Raw genomic sequence first — 12,256 nt, 5'->3', positions numbered from 1 at the left:
AGTAAGTGACAAGTACTAAGCATTAGCTACTAAGCTCATGTAAACCAAGCATTACTCATTTCGTAGAGTATTCAGTCGGCAGAAGTCGATACATAGAGCATCAATCGATTATTAGTTTTGTGGTTGTATTGATTAGTAGAACAACTATTCGTAGAAAAATGATAAGTGTAATGAGCGATTGGTGTTAAACCTTGCTCTTCTCGCTCTCTTCTTCTCTCTCTTGCTGGTCTTGAGCTTGCTTGCTTGTTTTCTTGGATGCTAGCTATGAATTTAAATTTGGCATTATTGAATTAAACGGAATATATTCAATTAGTTCCTCTTCAATAAATTGTATGTATGTTGACAATAAAATTATTGAATAAAAAAGAAAAAGAAACTAAAACTATAACCTACAGTCAAGGAAAGGGTGGAACCTTTGTGCTACTAATGTCATGTTGACATCCCATACATTTGCCGAAGAAATCATAGCGAAATTGATTTTGAAAAGGTTCCACCCTGGTACGTGATTCAGTTTCTTTGATTGTACCTACTACTACCTAAACCTTGATTATTATGAAGATGTACATCATAATAAAATACAAAAATAACGTACGTACGCTACGCTAACATTTCGGCAGGCAAGTACCTACCGAAGTGTCAAGTAAAGGCAAATATGTTAAAGCTTAGAAACGTTTATGAATAAGGCGTGGGTGTTGTATTGTTTAGTACCAATCATAGTTTCAAACTAAACATTCCATGAGATAAAATGTGCAGAAAACTCAAGTTCGTATCTAGTTAAATGCCATTGCTCGTTACATCATGAAGTAAACAGTCTCATGAGATCCTTTACCCCGGCGGCACAGGTGGGGCGCAATCTCGGCGCGGCAGGTGACAGGACGCCGGCGCATCTACGCGCCCGCGGCTCTGCGCTCAAATCACTTCTATTAACCGCAGGACTATGACCGCCCATAGACATGGAAACTACTCCAAACACTCCGGTACATTGTTTTTCTTTCTAACTTATTTTTCGTAGTTAATTCACTTTACTTACGGAAAGAGTTAAAAGAAAGCGTTGAAATTGGCAATCACTCCTTATTCTAGTAGCATTTTTTTTTGAAGCCTACATCAGCTAAATCAAGAATGTCAGTCACAGTATTTGCAGCACTCTGTAGGTAGGTATGCCTATTTTACTGTATATAGATATGTTAACAATGCACCTAATAAACGATTTATGTAAACTTGTAAGTAACAAATTCACACTGGGTTTGACTATGTTTTTTTTTAGGATTTGGGTGACATTTTTGACGGTAGAGCTTTTTATATCTCTACTGAACGTAGATTGTATTTTATCATAACCTGTAAACTCTTTAACACGTTCAATCACCGTACATCCCCCTTAAAACTAGACGTGTCTAATGATAATGAAATACACCGTTTCTACAGTCATATGAATTGTATCCTGTAAACCTTTTCTTAGCTTTGTCATGCTTGCTATTAAGTTAATCATAAATATTCTTATTTTGAGAAATGACGACGTTCCGCCAAATTTTTCTTGCGGCTCTTTCGGGTAGTTTAAAAAAAGACTTGTAAAGGAGTCCTTTGCCGCCTACCTACACTTTACGTTATTTTATTGCTGGCCAGTTCTACAATATTAATGTTCCTGCGCGTATGTAATGGCGTAATTCTAGACGAGTACGTATAAGGTATGGTAAGTAACAAGATTAAAAAGTACCGCGGCAGGTGGCCGCCGTTAGAACAGCGCTAGAGCCTTCCAGCTACATGCGTCTTATTTATGCCTTATGTTCAAAACTTGTTCTAATGTATATGGACTGGGCTATAAATAAAGGATAACAAGAATTTAAGGTTCCACTCAGTGTGTAATTAAATAATTGTTGGATTGATTGAATCAAGTTCAGTTTGTATTCAATGACGTATTATGTATGTACATACATACCTAGTAGTAATAGTAAGAAAGCAAAGGTAAGGTGGAAAGTGGGTGTTTAAGGGACCATAATTATTCCCTGATAGTTTTTGTATCCCATTGATTTAAAATAAAATTTTAGAAATTTAATTGGTGCTTTTCATTGATAACTTAATGCAGTTATCTATGGTGGGCTGGATTATCTCGTTTTCCTTGGGTGTAATGTAAACCTCTCTCGCCCGGTGGAAGACAATAAACAAGCGCCAAATAATAGACCACTTATTTCAATTTTTCGTCGAACTTTCAAGTTAACAGACACGTCTATTGGCATTATTGTTTTATGACATAATAAAATCAAAAAACTAAGTCGAATAAAAAAAAATGACATGCAAACGAATATCAACTTTAGGGTGGTAGGTAGACCATATATTTGCCTGATGGTCCTACCTACCTATTTCCTGTAAAATGCTACAAATTAGCTATTACGAAGATGCGATTTCCGTAAACATTGGATAGTTTAATAAATAGTCATGTTGTATGTGGGTGCTGCTAGCAGGTGGCAGCATCCAGTAATTGCGGCTTGGGCTCTCTAACACGATTCTAATAGGAAACGTGCTGCGCCCGCGCGCCACCTGCCGCCGTCGACCAATCACGGCCTACAACACGTCAGATTAAATTAAATACCAACTTACCCGACACATTTGAATCAAGTATATTACTGCTACTTACATTACCTTGTGTATTATTACGAGTAAGTTCCCATCCCGGTCCTGCCATCTGTCCTCTACAAAGTTTAATTGAATCCAATAAGATCCTTATTGGATTCCTTTTTGCTTTATATAGGTATGTCAAAAACATTTCGACCGTCGATTCGAGTAAAATCGTAACTAGAAAATGTAGGTTTTCAGAAAAGAGAAAAACAAGATTTTGCAACTCATAAAAATAATCATAAGCATATTAATAAAAATATGGTTCACTAATGTTTCGCAACTAAAGTTTGGCAACCTAAAGTAGGTACTTTAAAATATTGAGTAAAGTGAGTACTTTAGTCCCTAGGGAGTAAAGTAATTAATTTTTTAATTTACTTCGAGTGACTCAGATAAATTCAAACAGCTAATACTTGCTTAGTTTTTGGCATAAAATAAAATTGTGGGTGGACCATTTTCACGACAAAAATGTTACGTTCTTAGTCTCTTAGGCGCCATTCTATTTATTTCAGTTTGTGTATGGACCATTTCTGTGTCTGGTTGGAAAAAAATACTTACAGCGAAAACTTTGGAATTGCTGTAGAGCGTAAATAATAAACGATTAAATAAATTTATTACTCTCACAATGTCGTCAAGTGATGGTAGAAATTATGATGTCGAGCAAAGAGCAAATGACATAATTGATAATCTTTTGCCGACGAAATCTAGAAAGATTTATTTAAAAACCTATGAAAGTTTTATGGACTGGATGAATAAGAAACGCATTAATTCATTCACAGAAATGGCTCTCTAAAGCTCGGGTGGCTAACCATCTCGGGTATATATTGGCTTTTTTTAGTCCCTCGATAAAATATACACTATTGTGGGTTGCTTTCCATTTATCTCTCGGTAGAAAAGTCTAATAAACAATTACTTAGGTAAATTTAGTTGAAGCCAATTTGTAAAGAATTCTTTCATGACAATTCTTTAATGTGTAACTGTGTACAGTGTATAAATATTATTTGTAAATTTTCTATGACTATCTAATCGTAAGCTTCCTAGAGTTTTTGCTAATTTCAATGAATATACTTACACTACAGCACTTAAACCACCGGTGACACAGGCTGCAGCCATGCCATTATGAAGTAAAAACTGCTGCGGCCTGATTGCGGCCGCTCTAGCGGCAGGTGCGCTCATTACTCGTAGAAAATCTGCAGCGGACAACACCTGCCGCAGGAAAATGCCAATTTTCTCCGACGCCCACTCGGACCCCCGAGCCGGCCGGAGAAACGCATTACTAGCTCTGCGATACTAGACAAATTAAAAAAAAACGGTGCCTGGAAATTTTTTCAAAGGAATCTTAGTTTAAGCGGAAGCACAGTTCGGTTCAAGGCATTAACACGCACACGTTAACACATACATTTTACTATCTACCGTGATAAAGTGTATATCCTAGTGAATATTGTCAGTACCTACAGCCAGTTCAGTGCGCTGACTGGACCACCCACCCGCGGAAGCTGCGATATGAGAAGCGTAGCGTGCTCATAAACCTACATTCCTCAAACAATGGTCAATGCAACATGCCCGGGATAACAGCTGCGGCCTCGCTTCGAACAGAATCAATGTGATTTAGGCAAGTATGTAAGTAGAACCCTGGATATAGTTGTAGTTTCTAAACGTACCTATACGTATATATAATAAGAAGTAGGTAGGTACAGAACCTTCTACTGAACAGGCAAAATACATTCAGCTACTGTTACTTATGCGGTATTTTTTTTTCTCTAGCCGCTTCTAATTGAATCTATTACGTACCGGAATTATAGGTAGGTACATTTACGTGAGAAGTGGTTATGAATGCATCAGGGTTTAATTTTCTCGTAGGTATAAGTACATTGACCAGGCCGTTCGCACGTGATCAGCGAGCATTAACTACCTGTTACTAACCCAGTGAAAACGTTTAAATCTGTCAATGAATAATGACGAAAGTATACTTCCTGCAGGCGTTGTTTGGAGACAGCCACCTGTGCACACCGCGGCGCTCCCACCGCCTCCGCGTCAATATTGACTCAGATTAAATCAATTCCCTGGATATGCGCTATCGCACGTCAAGCTCGCCGGCGACCACCTCTCGCATCTCTATTGGTGTTAGGGATTAAGTCGGACCAACTAATACGCGATATGGAGGGTTTCAATCCTCAAGGAATTATAAAAATGGCACCCGGGTTCTCGACTCGACGATCAGTCTTATAATTAGGTACTATTGTATCTATATTTTTCAAGACAGCGCAAAACACTCATCAACATTATCAGGTGATTTAACTTTTTATCGTTAAATCTTGCGTGAAGCATTACGTAAACGGCGAATTTATTTTAATATTGTTCAATTGCAACGAAATCATAAATTTACAGTAGGTAGTTATTTTGTTTAGACAGTATTTTATTTGCACTTATTTGCAGCTAAATTAAATCTCCCTCGAGATGCTCCCAGCACGAGCACGACACCAAACAATGCGGACGTATCTGCGCAAATAAACCCGAGGAAAATACCCATTATACTCCAAAATGTTTACTGACTTATAAGGGGCAGAACGTTCACGCCAATTGCCAAAGCTAATATTACATGACGTCGTTTGTGTAATAATTAACGAGTGTCTATGATAATGATAGTATATCGGTCGTCAGCCAATCTACGCATTAATAGTATAGTTAGTATGTACCTATATTTGTATCCTTAAAAGTCAAAGTCAAAGTCAAAATATCTTTATTCAATTTAGGCTATAACAAGCACTTATGAATGTCAAAAATAATCTACCACCGGTTCGGAAAAACCTCAGAAAAACCTCTGTAAAGGGTTAGTTCTCTATCATACTCGGAAAGTGAGGCTAGTCATATCCAACATATGGGAGCAAAACAATACTTGACTAGGCACTCAAGAGCAGAAAAAAAGGCATTGCGAATCCATAATCCATAGATTAACCAATGAAAGTACGTGAAATCTGATTCGAAAAAAAAACCACATAATACCTACTTAATAAATGACATAACTTGCACACAGCCTAATTCTTAGGTTAATACTAATATGGGGCTATGCTCGGAGTTTCTCTGAAAGATCGAATTCGTAGCGAAGTGATCCGACAGACAACCAAAGTTATCGACATAGTCCACCGGATTAGCACGCTGAAGTGGCAATGGGCCGGCCATATAACCCGAAGAACCGATAACCGTTGGGGTAGACGAGTTCTTGAGTGGAGACCACGGATCGGCAAACGTAGCGTAGGACGTCCTCAGACTCGGTGGAGCGATGATGTTCGCAGGGCGGCTGGCAAGAGCTGGATGAGAGTGGCCGAGGATCGTGCTCAGTGGCGTGCCATGGGACAGGCCTATGTCCAGCAGTGGTTCCTATTATTATATAGAGTTTTCAGTGGTGTGATCCTGTGACCTTATTATTAAAATGCTAAACCGATTAAAAAATAAGATCGATTAAATATTTTAAAATATTACCTAAGACGACCATGGCTTATGATTACATTAAAAAAATTGCTAGCTGATACGAGTACGTGCCAGAGCTGTGTCCATTTTAGTAAAAAATTAAATACATATCAAAACGAAAAAGAGCCATGGCATGAAAAATATCTTGGCTCGTTAAAACCTTGTAACAAAAATTACAAGCGGAGTGTGGAGTTAGCTCGGGAATCACATCAATATCATCATTTTGGTATCCTGCCGTGTCACCTTGTAACATAGTTTTAGTGCTAGTTCTAGTCTTAGTTTTAGGTGGTACTTTTTGGAGCCAAAATAAACTTTTCTTTCTTTCTTTCTTTCTAATATCATATTCAAATTGTCAGCACCTTTACATTTTAGGACCCATTTACGCGAGTCTAAAAGTTCATAGTAATAGAAGTACCTACCTATGTGGGTATGTTATTTGAAGTTATTGAAACTATCAGTGTTTTAATGATGCTTGGAAATTAAACAGACACATGTCCATTGTATCAACCTGTTGTTAGATATGTTTTATTTTCTAAATGACCCGTATCTTTGTTCCGAGAAGAGACCCAGAAATTTGCGAATAAAATCCTAAATAATTAGAGACCAATTTTGTTTTTTTAATTCAGTCCTTGCCTAGAGCGACTGGACGTAAAAAAACTGTTGCAAACATTCGAAGCCACCATCATCCATTACTTAAAATGCCAAATGGCATTTACTCGTAAAATGTGAAGCGCCGCCCACCTAACAAGCGAATATTTTTTAATAATTGCCAGCAGCTGCACGCGGCAGGATAGATCTAAAGTTTTTGCGATTCACAATGGACATAACCCTTAAAAGGTGTTGTGAAATCGATGACGGCAAATTACAGTCCGAAAAGTCATTAGTTGCTCAGTATTCTGAACTTGCGTCGCTGGTTGAAGTTTAAACGCTATCGATTTGACCTAAAATGCTACCAAAGAAAAGATCGATGCTATTTTCATATTATGCGAAGTTTCTAATTATTTAGACAGTGTGCGTAGCGAGCGAATTGATGCCAAATGTTTTTCAGTAGCTATCTATTATTGAAGGAATCGTACACGCGTCATTAGGTACGTGTCGTGTGAAAATATAAATTAGTATTGGAACCGTGACTTTGTCATGTGCTGCCAGTCCTCAAAATTGACGTTTGGTCAGATGCCAAATGTTAGATCAACATTAAAAAAAGTGTAGAGTCGGCATAATGACATGTTTCTGCAAAGTAGGAATCCATTTTGATTTTAATAAATAAATAAATATCATGGGACAATTGACACCAATTGACTTAGTTCCATACTAACTAAGCGAAGCTTGTAGGGAACGGATAAACATACTTTTATAGATAAATACATAATTAAATACATATTAAACATCCAAGACCCGAGAACGAACATTCGTATTATTCATAAAATGTCTGCCTCGCCCGGCCGAGGATCGAACCCGGGACCTCAAGCTTCGTAGTCCGGTCGTCGCTTTATAAGAATAATCCTGTAAAAAACTTCTGTGTTGCTTATATTCAAATATAAATCATATATCAAGCAAATATCTCCTAGGTAATTGGTTTAAAATGGTTTGGAAAAGTAAAATACGTTTTTGAGTTTAATTCGTCATTCATTTCGATTACTTACTATTGATAAATAAGCACCTGAAATCTAGTCTCTAATAGTTATTTGTTATGCGAGACTGGAAAGTAACTGTTTGGCACGAGTGCTTATATTGAAAGCCGAGCAAGCGAAGGATTCTATGATTGAACCACGAGCGAAGCGAGTGGTTCAAAAGAAGAATCCCGAGCGTAGTCGAGGGTTTCAAAGGCACGAGATGCTAAGCAACTTTACAGCCGAGCGGAACACACAATTTTTCACCTCACGACAGCGAGAAAAATAGTAGGTAAATGGAAGAAAATAAATTGAACACTTATAAATCAGTTTCAGGTTATGCTAGCTAGCTTATGCCAGTGGCTTTTTTAGGGTTCCGTGGCAAAACGGCACCCTTATAGTTTCGCCATGTCTGTCTGTCTGTCCGTCCGCGGCTTTGCTCAGGCACTATCAATGCTAGAAAACTGTAATTTGGCACGAATATAAAATAAAAAATAAAAATACATTTTTTTAGGGTACCTCCCATAGACGTAGTGGGGGTGATTTTTTTTCTCATCCAATCTTGCAGTGTGGGGTATCGTTGGATAGGTCTTTTAAAACTATAACGGGGTTGCTTAAACGATTTTTCGATTCAGCGATATGTTTGCAAAATATTCAACTTTAAAGCGAAAATTTTCATAAATCTAGCGTCCCCCCCTCTATCAATCTAAACCGTTGGGAGAAAAAATTTGAAAAAAAACAGAATGGTAGTAAGTACATCAAACTTACAAGGAAAACTATAACGGTTAAGTTTTCTTGAGAATTATTATTAGTTTAAAAGTAAATAGCAGCCTAAGGTATAAAGATACCTAAATTTGGAATATTCTGTACAAAGTACGAAATCCTTAGAAAAATGTTTTCGTAATGGCTATGGAACCCTATTTTGGGCGTGTCCGACACGCTCTTGGCCAGTTTTTCTAAATCGCAGAAGTCTGATCCCATGGAAATATCTCAAAATACATCCACGTTCTTGTCTCCATAAAAAGGGGAATTTCGAAGTCCAAGTAAAAGTTCAGCTGTCTAGATCCAGGGTTTGGGTTAGACGTTGATAAATAAGTTAGCCAGTACTTTTACATTTAATTATGCAAGTAGCTAAACCTACTTAAAATTAAAATACTTATTACTAGAATTGGTAATATTGACAGTGTGAACTTTATTCCCTCCGGTAGGTGCGTTCTGAATTTGACCACATATTATGTACGTACCTATTTGTCCTTATTTTTTGTGAATAAAGACGAAAAAACTTATGTCATAGAACAAAATATAAATAAATGTTAAGTATCTATTTTTTTGGTATTAATAAATAACAACAAAAATAACAAGAATGAAAACACTATTTATAACGCATTTATATTAATGAAATAATTTATGACAAACCACGTTTCCGTCCTTTTTTTCGGGTGCGTTTCCGAATCTCTTTTCATTCATCATTTGATATATCTTTTTTCTTCTGTTTTTTTTTTTGTATTTTTTTTTGTAATTATAGATGCATTGGAATAATTTCAGAAAACTGAAATGAGCTTTATTATTACTAAATAAATGTTTAGTAATAAGAATAAAATAACAGATTTACAGATTTTAACAGTTTTAAATATTACTTCAACAATGTATGACGAACTTTCTTTGTGCACACCTCAATATTCAACGCTTACTTCCTCAACCTCGTATCTTATCTACCCGAATTGTATACACTATCGTACTTAACATAAAGATGATTCTAAAGCAATTTTATGTGGTCAGATACGAGGTTGTGAAAGTAGGCGGTCGATATGTATATTTTCAATGGGGCACCCGTTCACGATAACGTTCGAATTTCAAAAACTGTGTCCAGCCAAGAGGATAAAAAGCGTCTTTCCACGCAGATTTCGAAGGATAAAAAAAGCTTTTTTGAGCTAGTGAGGGAAAAAAAATAACGGTAATATGTGGTCATTAGACATATTTGGCGCATAATTAACTAGATCCCAATGTTATGTAGTGTCCGTAATTAACATTCCTGTACAAGTTGTCCATGATCACGTCATTCTAATTGTGGCCGATCGGGGGACAGGCAGCTGCACAATCCCTTTAATTTGCTTGTCGAAACTAAATTAGGTTCGCATATTAGGGCTTAGCTTTTATTGCTGTGTTAATGTTATATCTTTTAATATTTGATACTGTATGTCAGCGTTAAATAACAAAATTATATTTCTGGATGAAATCAGAGTTTTAGTAAGGAAAAGTGAACATAAAAAATAAATATAGGTACATTTAGAAATAAAGATTTATATTTTAATATTGAATTTATCAAGAGCATAAAATGTTTTACGACTAAAATTGTCGTCCTATCAATTGAATACGCTTGAAGAAATAAATTATGTACATTGATTGGACACACAAATTGTATAACGATACAAAATTATTACAACATATTATTTATTCTAAGTTACATATCTAATACTTAATTGTCTTTATATGAAAACAATATAATACTATATTCTTCAGCAACGATAACATTTCATTAAATTATTTGTCACGAGATAAACTATGAGATAAACCTCGACCTCGGTCAACCTTTCATTCAAACTCATATATATTACATAATGTCACAAGCTAATTGACTTTCGCTCTGTCATTTCTGAAGAACTTTTTAGTTAAGTACTCACTTAAATTATTTGCTCTCATTTATTTATTTTAAATAAATGAATCAGTAAATGGGTTCTGGGCTTATCGATGCTAAATTTTCTACAACTAATATATAGATACTCAGCCACTATTAAACACACTGTTATATAGTCATGATCTACATAAATTAGGATTAAATTAGGTACTTACTTAATATCAACAAAATTATTTTACCTACAGAAATATCAACTAGGATTTTTAGGCTTTCGTCAATTCCTCAGGCGCAGGTGTGTACTTCAAACCTGTGTCGTTTAGCATGGTGACGACCCAGGCGTCGGGCTTGAGCTTGCCGGAGCGCAGCAGCTTGACGGCGGCGGCCACGTTGGCGCCACTCGTGTACCCCACGTACAGCCCCTCTCTCTCGCCCAGCAGACGCTTGTACTCCACCGCCTCCTCATCCGTCACGCTGATCGTATCGTCCATGTACTCAAATTTGAACAGGATGGAACAGCACCGTAACCTGAGCCTTGAAGCAAGTGGCATGGCTTAGTAATCGGCATACCTTTAATCGGCTCAAACCTTCAGGTTCTACAACGTAGCACTGCAATTCGGAATTCTTCTTTTAAAAATCTAGAGGTGCCTGTGAACGTGCCGGCGGTACCTACTGTAGCCACAAACGCATCTACGTGACCTCCAGTTTGTCTCCAAATTTCGGGACCCGTCGATTCGTAATGAGACTGTGAGTTTGCGTCGTTGTGAAACTGATTAACGAGAAAAGCCCCAGTCTTGTCGACGATACGTAACCTTCTTCTTCAGCTGCTTGTACATCGGCCAGAGTAACTTTCCATAAGAACCTTCGACTTGCGGCACTCGCACACATGTTGCACCCAGCGCCTCCATGTGCAATGCTCTTTGAACGCTGTTACCTTGGACATGGTCAGCGTCAAAGGAGATGACCCAGCACAGCGCAGACGACAGCGAGCCCACAGCCCTGATTTCCGATGTCACCTCAAGGACCGGTTTACCAGGCTTCAAAACACCAGTTTGTCGGGCGGTCTGAATCATGTGTAGCGAAGAACGGCAATGGAGCCTCCCGGTTCATGTATTCACATTTCGCCAAAACGCCCGGCCCTTCGTATAGACGATCAAGGGCAACAATTGGAGTGTTCCCGATTAATTCTAAAGCTGAGCTTTAATCTCGTTGTCTTCGTATCGCGGAGCCGCACCCATGATGCACTGCTTTCACTTAAATTTCTAACTGAAGAACCGAGTAGAGTCGTGTGAGAACACTGAGGTTGTCTGGCAGTGTCAGCTGCTTAAATGTTGTAGCGAGCGCGTCGTGTGGAGTGCTACAGCCGGCATAAAGCTAACGAAATCTCGCTGTAATAGAAACGTGCGCAAGGTAAGGTCACAAGACGAGCGTCGCCGATCGCATGTCGTAGTGCCGTGCTCAGCGCGGAGGCTCGCGATAACTCTCATCGATAACGTTAGTTCAGATCGTATCACTGATACACGCAGTTGTATCATATATTACTATAATTTATTTTCATAAGTACTATAGTATAAATACTCACATCATAAAATATTATATAATGTTTGTGCTCTTGGGACTATTCAGGAGTGCGCGTCGAAATCATTTGATTTGCTAATTTTTCAAGTTTTCGTTTAATTGTAACGTTCGTTAGTAAGTTATGAGCTGTGGTTAACAAAATTTGTAAAATATTATGAGACACTTCCTGGTATCCGATTGAGCTGAATCTTGGCATACTTCTGTTAATTTTTGTGACAGCATTATAATTTGGTTGTGAAATTCAGTGCTTTTCGGAAAGTCTCCGCAAGAGAACTCTTCAACGGTTAATGCCGATTTCAAACCTGGTACGAAAGTGTTTGTGGATAACTATTATGAGTACAGTGAACAAAAAATATAGTCA

At 37.6% G+C, this 12,256-nt stretch overlaps 1 pseudogene; it reads right to left on the bottom strand.

Annotated features, from left to right (window-relative positions):
- Positions 1–10,399: 10,399 nt before the first annotated feature.
- Positions 10,400–11,760, bottom strand: LOC141430239 (uncharacterized; annotated as a pseudogene).
- Between the last annotated feature and the right edge of the window lie 496 nt (positions 11,761–12,256).

Source organism: Choristoneura fumiferana, chromosome 8 (assembly GCF_025370935.1).
Source record: "Choristoneura fumiferana chromosome 8, NRCan_CFum_1, whole genome shotgun sequence".
NCBI lineage: Eukaryota > Metazoa > Arthropoda > Insecta > Lepidoptera > Tortricidae > Choristoneura > Choristoneura fumiferana.
The sequence above is the reverse complement of the archived record's forward strand: the minus strand, read 5'-3'. Positions and strand labels throughout refer to the sequence as shown.